Consider the following 13,783-nt stretch of genomic DNA (forward strand, 5'->3'; position numbering starts at 1 on the left):
TTTTGGAGATAAATTAAAAAATTAAATAATGAGTGTCAGAGAACATTGACAAGTAGCCTACATAAAGTGGCTTAACAATAAACTGCAAATTTGAAGTAGCCTTGTTACAAAATAAATGTTTTGCCTATCAGTCAGTGTGATCCCTGGCCCTGCTTCCCCTTACTTAGCTCCGAGATGTGGAGATGGTAATTGGTCACTTTGAGTTGGACGCATGCTTCCGAATTGTCAGACGACTTCAGGAGGGGCAAAGTACATTCTTCATGTGCGAAAATATCTGTTCACACAGATATGTTGATCCGAACACCGACAATAAAGCCAGTGCGATATTGCGAAGACAGTTGAACTTTTCGGGTAAAGATGCCCAGCAGAGCTCCTCTCTCACAGTCACGTCACAATATCTTGCCATCACTGCCAAACATGCCACATCATTCACATCTACGCTTTTGTCAAGCGCAATGCTAAATACCGCTGCATTTTTTATGACAGTTGTTTGCTGCACCCTTACGTTTTCTGCCATTTCACCAATTCATCGCTCAACAGTTCTGGCTGATATGGGCAAGTCTTTTATTCTTGATTTTATTGTCTCTTTATTTGGCAGCCCCTCAAAAAGACTATACGAGCCGGAGAGAAAGGCCTCCTTAATGTATTCACCGTCTGTGAATGGCTTTCCATGTTAGCTATGCAGTGAGAAATGATATAGCTAGCTTCAGTGGCATTGTTTTTAGCTGAGGCAAAGACTGTTAAAGTGTGAGCTTGCTTCCCATATCCGCACACTGCGCGTGAGAGTGATTCGTCCCTATCTGCCTGATCTTTGAAAGTCTTTTCGTGCTTTGCCTCAAAATGACGTTTAACACTGGATGCTCGACACACAACACTTTCAAAACACAACGTGCACACAGCACGGCCCCTCTGAGAAACGAGCCCATATTCTTTGGTCCACGAGGAGAGGAAAGCCCGAACTGTCAGCTTCTTTGCCATCTTAGCGCAACTGCTGCATCAAGTGGGCCCATCTCATGAGAAATATGGGGAGGGGGACAGTGTTGCCAGATTGGGCGGTTTTAAGTGCATTTTGGCGGGTTTTGAACATATTTTGGGCTGAAAACGTCAGCAGTATCTGGCAACACTGGGAGGGGGGTGCTATATTGTTGTGTAGTCATGCTAAAAGAGCAGGCTCGCCATGCAACAGCCAATGACAATTCAAGATGACGTTTGAACATTTTTAATGTGTTGAATAATTAGGTCTGTGTATCATCGTCAGTGTGCCACTGGAAATTTCTTGGCGTGCCAGTTGTGGCACGCGTGCCTAGGGTTGCCGACCCCTGGGCTAGATATTTTAGTTCTATAGTATTTATATTTGTCAGTATCGCCAGAGCAAAAAAACTGATTTTTCACTTTAATTGATCTTTGTATACCCTGCGTTATCCATGGTTTTTGCATTTGTTTTAGTCTCCAGTTGGAAGGAAATTTCATTGGAGCATGTTTATTCACTAAATTGTTTATCTTTTTATAAAATACGGAAAAGGAAGAGTCTGTATTACCATTACCAAAAAAATGACGCTGCGGGATATTTGGTGAATTCAGATTTGGAAAGTTCATTTACGAAATTATTGATAATGTTATTAGAGATAAATCTTGTTTTACATTTGTTAGTTTATATTTTGAGTTTGGTTGATGAAATTATCCAGAATTGTGAATAATGATCACTTATGTCAGAAATTTTATTTCCACTCGAAGTCAATTTTTCCGGTATGTTCGTAAAGATATTATCGATAAGGGTAGCGGCGGTATAATAAACCCTAGTAGGCTTAATGACAGTTGGTAGCAGATAATTACTCTGCAAAGTAGTCAGAAAGTTATGACTGTGATTACAAGTTTCTAATTTGAACAGGTCGATGTTGAAATCTCCAAGTAGGAAAATTGATCTTTCTTTCTTATTGTATAGATTTAAAGTGTTTTCCAGATACGTCAAAAAGTTAACTGTAAATTATACCACAGATAATATTTTTTGATTAGGAATCAGAATTTCAACCCACTGGGCTTGAAAATCAGAATTGGAAGTTTTTTCAAGAATTGAATAATTAAGATTCAAACTGATATACATGCCAACACCTCCAGAAGCTAAAGGTGTCGGAATGATGTTTAGGTCAGGGGACTGTGAGGGCCATGGCAAAACCTTCAGCTTGTGCCTCTTGAGGTATTCCATTGTAGATTTTGAGGTGTGTTTTGGATCATCGTCTTATTGTTGGACCCATCCTCTTTTTAACTTCAACTTTTTTTACAGATGGTGTAATGCAGGGGTCCCCAAACTTTTTCCTGTGAGGGCCAAATAACTTTTCCCTTCTCTGACGGCGGGCCGGGGCCAGTTTATAACAAAAAGTGAGACGATCGCAGAGGTGTCTAAACGTAAAACATTTATTGTTTTCCAGAAAGCCATACATAACCAAAAATAAACCCTTTCTGGGATCTCATCTCATCTCATTATCTCTAGCCGCTTTATCCTTCTACAGGGTCGCAGGCAAGCTGGAGCCTATCTCAGCTGACTACGGGCGAAAGGCGGGGTACACCCTGGACAAGTCGCCAGGTCATCACAGGGCTGACACATAGACACAGACAACCATTCACACTCACATTCACACCTACGGTCAATTTAGAGTCACCAGTTAACCTAACCTGCATGTCTTTGGACTGTGGGGGAAACCGGAGCACCCGGAGGAAACCCATGCAGACACGGGGAGAACATGCAAACTCCGCACAGAAAGGCCCTCGCCGGCCACAGGGCTCGAACCCGGACCTTCTTGCTGTGAGGCGACAGCGCTAACCACTACACCACCGTGCCGCCCCCTTTCTGGGATCTTGACAGGAAAAAAAATCAGAAAATAAATAATAACATTATTAATGAAATAAATAACACTATTTATGAAATAAATAATAACCAAATAACCCTTTTCAAGTTTTTCACAGAAAAAAAGACCATGGAACATTAACTTTCTTGTAGACACAACTGTTTGCAGCTCTCTCTCATCATCTTCACTCTGAAAACCAGAAAGCAAGCAGGCTATGAAACCGAACTGATACCAACACCTACCAACACAATACATTTCACTACCAGTATGGTTGTAGAACGGATTTTATCTCAGTAGATTTCATTATGATTATATTTGTTTGTACTCAGAATGGCTCGTTCAAGTCAGAAAAGTAAGCTTACCTATATATGTTCATCAGTGTGAACTGTGGGCCTGCATCTGGCTGGTGAGAAGTTCAATGTCAGGTTCCATTTTAGTCACAGCAAGTCTCAAACACTGATGGAGATGTTCATCTGTCAATCTTGATCTCATCGGAGTTTTCAGGTGGTTCATGCGTGAAAAGGTTTGCTCACAGATATACGTGCTGCCAAAAACTGTGGACATCTTCATTGCGTGTTTTTTTAATGTTTGGGTACGTGTTGTTTGGGAGGGCGGCATAGAAGTCAATGAGACTGTTGGGCTTGAATGCATCTTTCAGGGCATCACAGTTCTGTAACTCGGCCAACTCAAACTGATAAGAAGGCTGGGCTTCATCAATGTCGGAAACAAAGGGGTTCTGGAAAAGGCGGATATCTTTTGCATTAACATGTAGTTCACGGAATCGCACACCGAACTCCGCCTTCAGCATTTCCAGTGCTTCCACACACTTTTCAGCTGGGAACAGAACCGCTGGGTTCTCTGTAGAGAGGTTTTGGGTAGCAGGAAGATGGATGAAGTTGTTGTTTTTCACTTGATCCAAAAGCAGCGCTAGTTTCACCTCAAATGCTTTTATGTGGGAATACATGTCGCAGATTAGTTTCCCTTGGCTTTGTAGCTGCAAGTTAAGGCTGTTCAGTATTTCTGTCACGTCTGTTAAAAATGCTAGGTGCCATTTCCATTCTGGGTCGATCAGCTCGGGGACCGTTTTGTCTTTTGAATGAAGAAATGTGTTTATGTCAGGTAGCAGCTCATAAAAACGCCTCAAAACTCTGCCGCGGCTCAACCATCTGACCTCTGTGTAGTAAAGCACATCGCCATGCGCAGACTCCAGTTCAGACAGGAATTGTTGGAACTGCCTGTGTTTAAGTCCCTTTGCCCTGATGAAGTTTATGCATGACGCCACAACCTTCATGACAGAATCCCACTTCAACACTTTGCAGCACAGTGCTTGCTGGTGAATTAGGCAGTGGACTTGTAGCAGGGCGATAAGACCCCGTTCTTCCATCTCCCGGTTCACGAGCCCGATCAGACCCCGAGACACGCCCACCATACTAGGAGCTCCGTCAGTCGTGATGCTAACAAGCTTTGACCAGTCCAGGTTCAAGTCTTCCATGGTTTGGCATACTTTGCCAAAAATATCCTCCCCCGTTATAGTCCCTTTGAGACTTTGGAGGGCTGCCAGATCCTCGCACATTTCAAAGTTTGCGCTAACTCCACGAATGAAAATTAGCAGCTGTGCTGTGTCCTGCACATCCGTGCTCTCATCCAGTGCTAATGAAAAAAAGTAATATTCTTTCGTCTTCTGCTGCAGCTGGGCATATACATTACCCCCAAGTTCTTCAATGCTTCTTGTGATTGTAGTCGCCGACAGACTCACGGCATTAAAGACATCTTTCTTCTCGGGACACACCTCCTCCGTGACAGCATTCAAACATTTCTTGACAAATTCTCCATCAGTGAAAGGTTTACCGCTGCTAGCTATCAGTTTGACAGTGGTGTGTCCAGGATTTTTTTTTTTTTTTGAGGGAGGGGTTTCAGATATGGCAAAGACTGCAGAAGGGTGGAATAGAATGTTACGTTTCTATGCATGTACAAGTCGCGATCACGCGGCCAGACTGAAAAAAAAAATCATAATGCATCTCTGGTATTGTTCAGGGGGCCGGGCAAAATGTGGAGGCGGGCCGTATCCGGCCCGCGGGCCGTAGTTTGGGGACCACTGGTGTAATATTTGCTTCCAGAATTTGCTGGTATTTATTCAAATCCACACTTCCCTCGACCAATGAAGTGTGCCCTGTGCCACTGGCTGCAACACAACCCCAAAGCATGATCGATCCACACCCATGCTTCAGAGTTGGAGAGGTGTTCTTTTCCTGGAATTTGGCACCCTTTTTTCTCCAAACATACCTTTGCACATCGTGGCCAAAAAGTTCTATTTTGATTTCATCAGTCCACAGGACTTGTTTCCAAAATGCATCAGGCTTATTTAGATGTTCATTTGCAAACTTCAGACGCTGAATTTTGTGGCTAGGATGCAGGAAAGGTTTTCTTCTGATGACTCTCCCATGAAGGTCATATTTGTTCAGGTGTCACTGCATAATAGAACAGTGCACCACCACTCCAGGGTCTGCTAAATCTTTCTGAACGTCTTTTGCAGTCAAAAAGGGTTTTTTATTTGCCTTTATAGCAGAGGCGCAGATAGGATTTTTGAACTGGGGGGGACTCAGCTGTCAGCAAATGATTCCATTTTGTGTATATATATATATATATATATATATATATATATATATATATATATATATATATATACACACACACTACCGTTCAAAAGTTTGGGGTCACTTTGAAATGTCCTTATTTTTGAAAGAAAAGCACTGTTCTTTTCAATGAAGATCACTTTAAACTAATCAGAAATACACTCTATACATTGCTAATGTGGTAAATGACTATTCTAGCTGCAAATGTCTGGTTTTTGGTGCAATATCTACATAGGTGTATAGAGGCCCATTTCCAGCAACTATCACTCCAGTGTTCTAATGGTACAATGTGTTTGCTCATTGCCTCAGAAGGCTAATGGATGATTAGAAAACCCTTGTACAATCATGTTAGCACAGCTGAAAACAGTTTAGCTCTTTAGAGAAGCTATAAAACTGACCATCCTTTGAGCAGATTGAGTTTCTGGAGCATCACATTTGTGGGGTCGATTAAATGCTCAAAATGGCCAGAAAAATGTCTTGACTATATTTTCTATTCATTTTACAACTTATGGTGGTAAATAAAAGTGTGACTTTTCATGGAAAACACAAAATTGTCTGGGTGACCCCAAACTTTTGAACGGTAGTGTGTATACATGTTATTTCACCTCCCTCACTGCCATCACCAGGAACTACCTGCAGGCCAGGACAATGATAACATTTTAACATAGCCTATGGAAATCCAAAGTTTACACATTATCATCACGCACAGAAATTGCAAAACTGCAAAACTAGTTTTAAAACCGCTAAGTTCCAACTGTTAAACATAGCGAGAGGCTGGGCTACGTGTGTGTGTGTGTAAAGTGTAAACCAGTGCATCCTGACTTTCTAACTATGCCTGTGTGTTGCGTGAGCGGCAATCAGTCAACAACTCTTCGCAAAGTTTCCTTATGAAACAATATGCTCGCTGAAATTATGGCAGGGAACGCCAGATTAAACATTAAAACTGCCTTCTGAGCACTGTATCTACAGGCTACCACCGAAAGAAGGAGGCTACCAGAAAGGCATCTCTACTCCGTACGATTTTACTTTCACTACGACATTACTTTGAACAGACTATCAAAAAATTGCAAGGTGATATGATAAAGTAAGGCACAGTTTACTTACAGTCATTTTTTTTTTGAAAAAATGATGCAATCGTTTTCTGCCTTTTGGCACCCTTCATCATGCCGTGTTGGGGTCCTGAACTAGGAGGAGCTGTCCCCGATATGCCTGTCAAACTTGTAACCATAGCAACCAAGCTCGAGCTCGCAACCTGTGCAGTCTGCGCAGTTGCAACTATGTATATACTGCTGTGCACCTCAATAAACCAAATGGTAATTAGTCTTTTGATTTTTCCGTGAGGTTTGCCTTATGCAAAGAAAGACAGCATAGACGTTTTTTCCTCCCTATAAGTGGGGGGGACCGAACGAGGTGAATTTAAATGTGGGTGGGACGAATCCCCCCCGTCCCCCCCTCTATCTGCGCCCGTGCTTTATAGCAATCCAACAAGCAGTTCTTTCAGAAAGTTTTCTTCATCTTCCAGACCTCACCTTGATCTCCACTGTTGCTGTTAACTGCCATTTCTTAATAACGTTACAATCTGAGGAAACAGCTACCGGAAAACACTTTGCTACATTCTTGTAGCCTTCTCCTGCTTTGTAAGCATCAATTATTTTATTATTCAGAATGCAAGGGAGTTGCTTAGAGGAGCCCATAGCTGTTGATTTTAGGGACAAGTTTGAGGAGTCAGAGAATTTATACAGCTTTGAAATCTGCATCATCTGACCTTTCCTAATGAAGAATTTGAACAAGCCACAGCTCAATAAGCTAATTAAGGTCTGGAACCTTGGTAAAAGTTACCTGAGAACTCAAATGTATTGGGGTGCCCAAACTTTCGCATGGCGTTCCTTTTCTTTTTTTCACTCTCCAATTGCACAAAACAAAAATAATACACAAATCTTGCAGAAAACACTGAAAAGAAATGTGTCATCTTTACCTTTACGCCTTTTGGTGATCAGTTCATCTTCTGCTCACTTAACTATTCACAGTAACAGACATTTTCACTAAGGGTGCCCAAACTTTTGCATGCCACTGTATATAGCCGTACCATTGCAAGACCTCAAACTTAAAGACAAGGAAAGTCCAGTGTGATCAAGCATGCATCAGATCCTTTCAGGATCTCAGAGGGCATTGACAAAAATATCTGTTTGGCATGCTTGAATTGATACAGGCTGGTCTGATTGCTACTTGTTTTGGTTAAGTTACATCCTTGAGATTTATCTTCGCTCACACAATCTGCTCTCTGCTTAAAGGACATGGGACATGAAACATAAATGCACGCTATATTAGTTTCTTTCCATTAGAAATATGAAATAATTGCATCAACAAATACAAAATTATCTATTAAATTCAGCAAAATCGTTATATTCATGATGATTACATGGCATTTCTGCTCGAGCTCCGATATGCATATTTTACAACCGGAAGAGCCGCTGTCACGTGATCATACGTCACAAAAACTTTCGGGCACAGTACAAGCGGGTAGATGAATATGGAGAAGTGGATGACAAGAAAATTGTTTTTATAGTCTTTAACGTACATTGAACATCATGGTGTATTGTGCTGCTTATGGTTGCAATAATTCCAATGGGAAATGCCCTGGAGTAAGTTTTTTTGCATTCCCCAAGGACCCGAAGCTGAGGAAAGTGTGGGCTCACTACTGTCGCAGAAAAAACTTTGTACCTACTGTTTCCCACAAACTGTGTTCGGACCATTTCACTGAGGATTCTTTCAACATTAATACTCAGGTACTGAGCGATATTAATTGCCAAGCCAAATTTAAGAGGTTACTTAAAGATGGAGCCGTTCCCAACATCCCAATTCAGGAACAAGACGGCGGAGTGAAACCCGAAGTGCTACGGCTACCACGAGGTGCATTCGCTAAGCGACTGAAAGCTGAGGTAAGGATTAGTATTATAATTTTGGGTGTATCAATTATTGATTATCATAATTCTGACTCATCTCTTTCACCAAACGGCGTAGTGTTGTTGGCTGTGTGATGGCGTTTCGCCATTTTGAATGTTTTCATCTCGGACTCTGGAAGCATTGTATCCAGGGTTCGAATTATAAATTTGACCCGATGGGGGTCTCTATTTAAAAAAAAAAAAGCAATGCATACTCGCTCTCCTGGACCAGCGCACTTTTGCGCACTGCAGTGCACAGCTTTCACACAGGCGCACGCATGCACACACACGGTGTTGCATATATATATATATATATATATATATATATATATATATATTGTGAAACAAATTATATATATATATATATATATATATATATATATATATATATATAAAATTATATATATTGTTAAACAAAGGAAGATCGTTGTGAGATAGAGGACAAGTCTTCTTCGGACTTAACTTCACATTCGATTTCGCAGGCTGCAAATTTCAGTTTGCGCGCATAGTGGTGTGGTGGTGAAGTACAGCAGTACATGTTGCAGTTTAATAACACGTTCAATACAAAGTTATGACTGCATGGTGATCAGAAATGAAACGAGTTTTATTTATATGGTGATATAGGCTATTCAAGCTTATTATGGTGATATATGACGTATTTGAGAGACTTCCACAGAAAATTAAGTTTGCTTCTTTCATGGGAGCCTGAGGGAATGGGAGCTCAGCTCCCATTGGCTCCCACGTAATTCGAACTATGATTGTATCTCAATCAATCTCGAAAAATATCAGCAAAAAAAACTAGCTTGCAATGGACTTTAGCTAGATCTATGATGAACTTTCAATGTATGATACAAAAATAATACTTCTTTCAACAGATCATTAGCCTTTGAGCAGAATTGTTTTTAACTTACCAGGAAGTGTTATCGAGCCGACCGCTTTCAGTTTCATGGGGATTGAATGAACTCTCACTCTCAGAATCATCTGACCCGTCAGAGTAAAGACAAGATCTATGTTCATGTGAATTTCCAGCTATCGGTTCGAATTGATAGGGTCTAACTTCACATCTCTGTGAAACATCGGGAATGTCACTGTCGATGGTGTCCATTTCGGTAACCTGTTTACATTAGATTCCCAAGCGCTGGCTCCTTGGAAAGTTTTTGTGATGTCACGGGTCACGTGACCACCTAGCTAATTAACGAATCATTGTTTTACGCTGATGTATAAAAAAGTTGAATAATGTGATGATTTTCACATTTTTGACGACCTGCAGTGATTTAGATGGCATTTCTTATGTCCTTTATACATAATTATTGAGGTATTTCACCTGACGTCACAGGGTCACGTGACGCCCCGGTGTCCACCATTTTGAATGTCAAGCTATATACTAACGCTGCAGACAGAGAGGGAGAACCAGCTTGAAAAAAAACGTGTTACAGACACCTAGAATAGATTAATTTGTCAGTAAGCACTCTATAAATAACCATGGTGTTTGCTTATTGTGCTGTGGGCTGCCACAACAGACAGGGACAGCGTGCAGGACGCTCCTTTTACCGGTTTCTAGTGATGGGAATTTCGGCTCTTTTTCGGGAGCCAGCTCTTTTGGCTCTTCTTACTATAAGGAGCCGGCTCTTTCGGCTCCCAAACGGCTCATCTCATTCATCTCATTATCTCTAGCCGCTTTATCCTTCTACAGGGCCGCAGGCAAGCTGGAGCCTATCCCAGCTGACTATGGGCGAAAGGTGGGGTACACCCTGGACAAGTCGCCAGGTCATCACAAGGCTGACACGTAGACACAGAGAACCATTCACACCTACAGTCAATTTAGAGTCACCAGTTAGCCTAACCTGCATGTCTTTGGACTGTGGGGGAAATCGGAGCACCCGGAGGAAACCCACACGGACAGAAGGGCATAGGTTTGCATATGGACCATAGGAACATGTCACAACCAATATTTTAGGATGGCAAAATAGTCCCTACCAATATTTAGCATTTTATTTTTATATAACATTTTTTTTCATGTGAATATGTGAATTTATTCACACATTTTTTGCGAACTCAATAGTAGGCTATACTCTTAGTCACTAGTTTTTTCGACGTACCAGAGTGACAGGGTTATCCATGCTGCAATTTCATTGGCTGAAACAGAGAGTCTGCAGGCTCACATTCTCCTCACATGGACGTAAACAAAGTTCTTCTAGTGGTGGTAACGACGAAGAGACCACAGGCCCGTGTGTTGTGCTGATAATGTAAGTCGTCTGTGATAGTCTGCTACTGTATCTCTATAGAAAAGTGTACAGCTTAACATTACTGTTACTGTTGAAGGAAGCGAGTAGACATTTGGTTCAGGATTCCTTGTCAAACTTTACTTGAGAACTTCCAGAGCGATGTAACAATACAAACAATCTGAATTAGACTCCTTGTTACAGGGGAGCCCCTAGTGGCCATATGTGTGCGCAGTACCAATAATGTATTCAGTGTAATGCCGCTTTTCCACTACCAACGCGGCTGAGTTGGGCTGAGCCGTGCCGTGCTGAGTTGGGCTGAGTCGAGCTGAGTGGGGCTATTGGAGTTGCATTTCGACTACAACCGCGCTGAACCATGCTGGCTGGAAGTGGGTGGACACATTGGGTGGAGTTAGCGAAAGTGGGTGGACGTCACGTGATGTCGTTAGGCGGCGCAAACAGTGACATCAGTAATCTTTTAAGCGGTAGTCTCACGACCCGGATAGTAAACAATAAACATGGAGGTTAGTGTTGCTGGTCTTGGTGCTGTGGCTTGTTGTCACCGACAACGCCAACAGATACTGGCAAGAGCGTATAGATGAGGCGAGGCGCATAAGGCTTCAGAAATTCTTGTAATTCTTCTTCTTCCGGGTTTACGGTGTTTACAGATCCCAGCGTGCTCGCGGGGCGTGTGTGGGCGTGTGAGGACACTCCTCCTCACCAATCAGTGCACAGGGGAGTGTCTCCTCACGCCCCTAGCCCCACTCAGCTCGGCTTGGCTCGCTTCAGCCCCACTCCAAAACCGTGCGAGTTTTGGGTGCTGAGCAGGGCTGAAGCGAGCTGAGTCACGCCGCTCTGAGGTAGTCGAAACACGAGCCGTGTCGGGCTGAAGTGAGCTGAAGCGAGCTGAAGTGAGCTGAAAAAGGGTAGTGGAAAAGGGCCATAATTCCATAACTTATGACCTGCTAGGCTATAACACAGACAAACATTCTACACCCCCCTTTCTTAGTTTACTGCTACGAGGAAAGAAAATAATACGTTAACATGTTCTATAGCATATGCATTAACTAAGGATGCCATTATCACCTGAAGTTTAATTCTTAAATCAAAACCTAAACTGAATCACAGGTAAAGTAAACAGTTTGGCATAGCATTTTAAATTTCAATACTCAAAACTGTCAGACAACTTGGAAACACTTTTTTTTTTCAAACAGTCCAACAGCCTAGTGCCTACTGATTGTATTTAGGGTTTGGCTTGGAAACCCTCCCAGAGCGTGCAATGTATGTACGTATTACTCATTGGGCCATGGGGAGATTGAATGGGGTCCTGGCTAATGTTTTGTGTGTGAGTGAAGGTTTGTTCTTCTGTATGTTTTGCAAGTCTCTGTGTGTGATGTTCAGAGAAGGACGTTGATGACTGGACTGCAGGTGTGGAGTCATGAAGATCTCTCTGTTGCGGTGGTGGTTCAGAGACTGGCAGGATACGTCTATGGTTCCGTCTGTACTCTCCTCCATCTGACTGGACGATGTACGATCTGGGTTCCTTACAGACTTCTTTGATGGTCCCTAAGCGGTCATGCCCATGGGGGAGTTTGCATCCTCACTACCTCACCTTGGTGCAAGGGCCGAAGGGGTCTGCTAGACTTGTCGTAGCATTGCTTTTGTGAGTGGCGTTTATGAACTAAGCCTTCTTTGACAAGTGTGTTGTTTTTGGATTTTGGGATCAGCAGTTTCTTGCTCATGGGTAAGGTGGTTCGTGTTTGTCTCGACATCAGTCATTCAGCTGGAGAGCCAAGTGTTTGATCACGTGGCACATTGCGAAGGTTAAGCAAGTCGAGAAATACATCTGTCCCATCTCTCCTTGACTTTTCCATCAGCTGCTTTGCACTACGGATGGCACGTTTAGCTAGCCCATTGGCTTGTGGGTATTCTGGGCTACTTGTTATATGAACAAAGTCCCAAGCTGAGGCAAAGTCTGCAAAGCGCTGGCTGGTGAACTGCGTGCCGTTGTCTGAGATGACCTTGTGCGGGCTGCCATGAACAGAGAAGTGCCTTTTTAGTTTTGTGATGACAGTGTTGGCAGTTAAATCACGCAGCAGATCAATCTCAAACCAACCTGAGTAGGAATCAACTATGACAAGATAATGTTGGCCATTCCACTCGAGGATGTCCGTTGCCACGGTTGACCAGGGTAGGTCAGGCACTGGATGTAGCTTCAGTGGCTCTTTCTGTTGGTGGGGTCTCGTACTGTTGCACATGGGACAAGCAGCTGTTTCCTTTTCGATGTTGTAGGTGATGGTGGGCCAGAACACAATGCCACGTGCTCTGCGTTTAGTGGCTTCTGTGCCTGGGTGCCCTCTGTGGAGAATGGTGATGTAGTCCTTTTGCTCTGACTTGGGAATTACTATCTTTGGACCCTTCATGACAACGCCATCTTCGACTGCCAGTTCATCCCTGTAGGGAAAATACTGATGAATCTCTGGTGGTAGCTGTGTTTGTTTGAGGGGCCAGCCCTTGGATATGGCATTACTGAGCTTCTGCAGGACTGGGTCTGAAGCAGTATGTTCCTTCAGTTCTGTCAATCTGGAGGAAGAGATGTGTTGAATTGACATCATCTCATAGCCACTTGTCTCGTCAGTGTGCTGCTCTGTTGTTGTCCTGGGAGCGCGTGGCAGAGTATCAGCAATGTACATTTGTGAGCCTTTTTTGTACAAGATTTTGAAGTTGTACTTCTGCAACCTCAGCATCATACGTTGCAGTTTGGCTGGAGCTGAGTGGATGAGCTTGTTAAGGATCGTGACTAGTGGCTGATGATCAGTCGCGATGTGGATTTGTTTTCCATAGATGTAATCATTAAATTTTGAGCATACAAAGACAACTGCCAAAAGTTCCTTTTCAATTTGCGCATAGCGCATCTCGGTCTGCGTTAATGTCTGGGACGAGTAGGCAATTGGCGCATTGTCTTGAAGACACACTGCTCCGAGTCCATACTGCGAGGCGTCACAGGTCAGCGTGACGGGTTTTTGGACGTCGTAGTATCGCAGAGTAGGTGGACTGGACAGGCTTTGTTTCAAGGCATCAAATGCCTCATGATGGTGCTTTAGCCAACACCACTGGATGTCCTTGCATGTTAGCTCACGCAG

This window comes from Neoarius graeffei, chromosome 4 (assembly GCF_027579695.1).
Source record: "Neoarius graeffei isolate fNeoGra1 chromosome 4, fNeoGra1.pri, whole genome shotgun sequence".
Taxonomy (NCBI): domain Eukaryota; kingdom Metazoa; phylum Chordata; class Actinopteri; order Siluriformes; family Ariidae; genus Neoarius; species Neoarius graeffei.